At 52.4% G+C, this 5,000-nt stretch overlaps 1 protein-coding gene across 1 annotated transcript in view; it reads right to left on the bottom strand.

Moving 5' to 3' along the window:
- The window catches only part of mpp2a (MAGUK p55 scaffold protein 2a), a 64,203-nt gene that overhangs the window by 38,544 nt on the left and 20,659 nt on the right, over nucleotides 1-5,000 (bottom strand). The gene's annotated exons all lie outside the window — the stretch shown is intronic.

The following is a 5,000-nucleotide window of genomic DNA, read 5'->3' as shown; positions in this document are numbered from 1 at the left end:
CTTGTGCGGCTGTGCTCCAGGGCTAGGGTCAGCGGGGAGCATGGCAATGGCAACCCTGTGTGTGTGCGTCTGTGTGAGAGAGGGTGTGTGAGTGTGTGTGTGTATGTGAGAGAGGGTGTGTGAGTGTGTGTGTGCGTCTGTGTGAGAGAGGGTGTGTGAGTGTGTGTGTGTATGTGAGAGAGGGTGTGTGAGTGTGTGTGCGTCTGTGTGAGAGAGGGTGTGTGAGTGTGTGTGTGTATGTGAGAGAGGGTGTGTGAGTGCGAGTATGTGAGAGAGGGTGTGTGAGTGCGAGTGTGTGAGAGAGGGTGTGTGTGTTGACCACCTGGTGCTCGTAATGAGGGAACCACAAGGCGACCACAGCTGGCACACCTGAGTGGTCTTGCTGGGGGGTAGGGAGCAATTAGAGTCTGGATGTACAGTGAGGCCGTCCCCTTAGCAGCCTGGAATGCCAACACTAGCGTCTGGAAGCAGACATGTGCAGCAATAGGCAACATGCCTATACAATATGCAATACAATAAGCCTACACAACATGGCTATACAATATGCCTATATAACATGCCTGTACAACATGCCCACAGGATACGTCCATATGATATGGCCAGACGATATGCCTACAGAACATGCTTATATGAAATGCCTGTAGGATATGTCCATAGGACATGCCTGTAGGATATGCCTGTAGGATATGCCAGTAGGATTGTAGGACATGCCTGTAGGATATGCCTGTAGGATTGCAGGATATGCCTGTAGGATATGCCAGTAGGATTGTAGGATATGCCTGTAGGATATGCCAGTAGGATTGTAGGATATGCCTGTAGGATTGTAGGATAAGCCTGTAGGATATGCCTGTAGGATTGTAGGATATGCCTGTAGGATATGCCAGTAGGATTGTAGGATATGCCTGTAGGATATGCCTGTAGGATTGTAGGATATGCCTGTAGGATATGCCAGTAGGATTGTAGGATATGCCTGTAGGATATGCCAGTAGGATTGTAGGATATGCCTGTAGGATATGCTAGTAGGATTGTAGGATAAGCCTGTAGGATATGACTGTAGAATATGCCTGTAGGATTGTAGGATATGCCCGTAGGATATGCAGACAGGAACACAGAGGCTGCAGTGGGAGGTGGACGGAGCTGGGGTGGGTGACTCAGCGGTTCAGAGCGTGATTCTTCTCTCAGCCACCCTCAAGGGGGGGGCAGGGACGTGTGGGTGGATATTAATTACCCCCCTCGGCCGTGACAGGAAGCCTGAATACTGCACTGGGAGCAGGGCCTCATTAAGGAGCGAGCAGGGGCGCGTGGAGAGCCGGCAGCACACCAACCCTGCCCAGAACACACACAACTCCGCACCAGCCCTGCCCAGAACACACACAACTCCACACCAGCCCTGCCCAGAACACACACAACTCCACACCAACCCTGACCAGAACACACACAACTCCACACCAGCCCTGCCCAGAACACACACAACTCCACACCAGCCCTGCCCAGAACACACACAACTCCACACCAGCCCTGCCCTGAACACACACAACTCCACACCAGCCCTGCCCAGAACACACACAACTCCACACCAGCCCTGCCCAGAACACACACAACTCCGCACCAGCCCTGCCCTGAACACACACAACTCCACACCAGCCCTGCCCAGAACACACACAAGTCCGCACCAGCCCTGCCCAGAACACACACAACTCCGCACCAGCCCTGCCCAGAACACACACAAGTCCGCACCAGCCCTGCCCAGAACACACACAACTTCAGCTCCCTCCAGGTCCAGAACATCACTCACACACACAGGGCTGCAACAACACAGCCTACAGGTCTGTCTTTAACACAACGACACAGTGTGTCACCAGCCCGGTCTACAGGTCTGTCTTTAACACAACGACACAGTGTGTCACCAGCCCGGTCTACAGGTCTGTCTTTAACACAGCGACACAGTGTGTCACCAGCCCGGTCTACAGGTCTGTCTTTAACACAACGACACTGTCACCAGCCCGGCCTACAGGTCTGTCTTTAACACAACGACACAGTGTGTCACCAGCCCGGTCTACAGGTCTGTCTTTAACACAGCGACACAGTGTGTCACCAGCCCGGTCTACAGGTCTGTCTTTAACACAACGACACTGTCACCAGCCCGGTCTACAGGTCTGTCTTTAACACAGCGACACTGTCACCAGCCCGGTCTACAGGTCTGTCACAAACACAGCGACACAGTATCAGTGTCTGAGAGCTTACACTATGGAGTCACTCAGTGTCTCAGTGACATTATTGAGTCAATCAGTGTCTCAGTGACATTATTGAGTCACTCAGTGTCTCAGTGACACTATGGAGCTCAGTGTCTCAGTGACACTATGGAGCTCAGTGTCTCAGTGACACTATGGAGCTCAGTGTCTCAGTTACACTATGGAGCTCAGTGTCTCAGTGACACTATGGAGCTCAGTGTCTCAGTGACACTATGGAGCTCAGTGTCTCAGTGACACTATGGAGCTCAGTGTCTCAGTGACACTATGGAGCTCAGTGTCTCAGTTACACTATGGAGCTCAGTGTCTCAGTGACACTATGGAGCTCAGTGTCTCAGTGACACTATGGAGCTCAGTGTCTCAGTGACACTATGGAGCTCAGTGTCTCAGTTACACTATGGAGCTCAGTGTCTCAGTGACACTATGGAGCTCAGTGTCACTATGGAGCTCAGTGTCTCAGTGACACTATGGAGCTCAGTGTCTCAGTGACACTATGGAGCTCAGTGTCTCAGTGACACTATGGAGCTCAGTGTCTCAGTGACACTATGGAGCACTATGGAGCTCAGTGTCTCAGTGACACTATGGAGCTCAGTGTCACTATGGAGCTCAGTGTCTCAGTGACACTATGGAGCTCAGTGTCACTATGGAGCTCAGTGTCTCAGTGACACTATGGAGCTCAGTGTCACTATGGAGCTCAGTGTCTCAGTTACACTCAGTGTCTGAGTGCTTACATGGCCGCCAGCTCTGAATTTGCACCACGCAAAAACGCGACATGAAAGGACAACTATTAACGAAAAAAAAGCCTCTTAGTTTGGGATCAGAAATAATTTACAAAACGTCTTTGTGCGGAACCAAGCACTCAGGAAATGCCATGTCGACAGTTGACATTAATTATACTTTAAACAGACATTAAATATTGTATACGAGGCGTTTGCTGAAAGCTCATTAACACGTCCGCAGTCAGCCAGGCGGGACACTGTGTGTGCGGGGCGGGGAGCGGGGGGGCAGGGCGGGGTGCAGGGCGGGGGGCAGGGTGCAGGGTGGGGCAGGGGGCGGGGTGCAGGGTGCAGGGTGGGGTGCAGGGTGGGGTGCAGGGCGGGGTGCAGGGCGGGGTGGCAGGGCGGGGTGCAGGGCGGGGCAGGGGGCGGTGCAGGGCGGGGGGGCAGGACGGGGTGCAGGGCGGGGTGCAGGGTGGGGGGGCAGGGCGGGGAGCAGGGGGCAGGGCGGGGCAGGGCGGGGTGCAGGGCGGGGGGCAGGGTGCAGGGCGGGGCAGGGCAGGGTGCAGGGTGCAGGGCGGGGGCAGGGTGCAGGGCGGGGCAGGGCGGGGGGCAGGGTGCAGGGCGGGGGGGCAGGGCGGGGGGCAGGGCGGAGGATAGATCAGGCTCGCTGCCCGTGACTTTTTCTCGGTGGCGTCAGGTCGTGATAAACGGCCTGTTGTTCTGAGAGATTTGCGCCGGCCAGGAGGTGCAGGGACCCATAAAAATAAGAATGAGACGCGGTGCTATCGATCCAGCCCGCTCCTCGCAGGAGCAGAGTTAGGGGATCAGAGCATCAGCCTGGCCCGCCACCCAGCCCATTAAATCAGCAGCCCCAGCTTACCCAGGCCTGACCGCAAAACCCACTGCGCTCCACTCTGCAAAAACATTCTGCTCTTCGGTGTCAACATTCTGCTCTTCTGTGTAAACATTCTGCTCTTCGGCGTCAACATTCTGCTCTTCGGCGTCAACATTCTGCTCTTCAGCGTAAACATTCTGCTCTTCTGCGTAAACATTCTGCTCTTCGGTGTAAACATTCTGCCCTTCTGTGTAAACATTCTTCTCTTCGGTGTAAACATTCTGCTTTTCGTTGTAAACATTCTGCTCTTCGGTGTAAACATTCTGCGCTTCTGTGTAAACATTCTGCTCTTTTGTGTAAACATTCTGCTCTTCGGTGTAAACATTCTGCCCTTCCGTGTAAACATTCTGCTCTTCCGTGTAAACATTCTGCGCTTCCGTGTAAACATTCTGCTCTTCTGTGTAAACATTCTGCTCTTCTGTGTAAACATTCTGTTCTTCTGTGTAAACATTCTGCTCTTCTGTGTAAACATTCTGCTCTTCCGTGTAAACATTCTGTTCTTCTGTGCTTGTGTGTAAACATTCTGCTCTTCCGTGTAAACACTCTGCTCTTCTGTGTAAACACTCTGCTCTTCAGTGTAAACATTCTGCTCTTCCGTGTATACATTCTGTTCTTCTGTGTAAACATTCTGCTTCTCTGTGTAAACATTCTGCTCTTCGGTGTAAACACTCTGCTCTTCGGTGTAAACACTCTGCTCTTCGGTGTAAACACTGTGCTCTTCGGTGTAAACACTCTGCTCTTCGGTGTAAACACTGTGCTCTTCGGTGTAAACACTGTGCTCTTCGGTGTAAACACTGTGCTCTTCGGTGTAAACATTCTGCTCTTCGGTGTAAACACTGTGCTCTTCGGTGTAAACACTGTGCTCTTCGGTGTAAACATTCTGCTCTTCGGTGTAAACACTGTGCTCTTCGGTGTAAACATTCTGCTCTTCCGTGTAAACATTCTGCTCTTCCGTGTAAACATTCTGCTCTTCAGTGTAAACACTGTGCGTCTGCCAAATGCCATTAGCGTAATGTAATGTGCTCTTCTGTGCAAAGATGATCCTGTTCTGTGTAAAGTCAGACATCTGCGTGCCTTGGTTTTCTAACATGCACACAGCGCAAACAGAAGGAAATATGCATGCCCTTGTGAATATTG

This window comes from Conger conger, chromosome 16 (genome assembly GCF_963514075.1).
Source record: "Conger conger chromosome 16, fConCon1.1, whole genome shotgun sequence".
In the NCBI taxonomy this organism is placed as follows: Eukaryota; Metazoa; Chordata; class Actinopteri; order Anguilliformes; family Congridae; genus Conger; species Conger conger.
The sequence above is the reverse complement of the archived record's forward strand: the minus strand, read 5'-3'. Positions and strand labels throughout refer to the sequence as shown.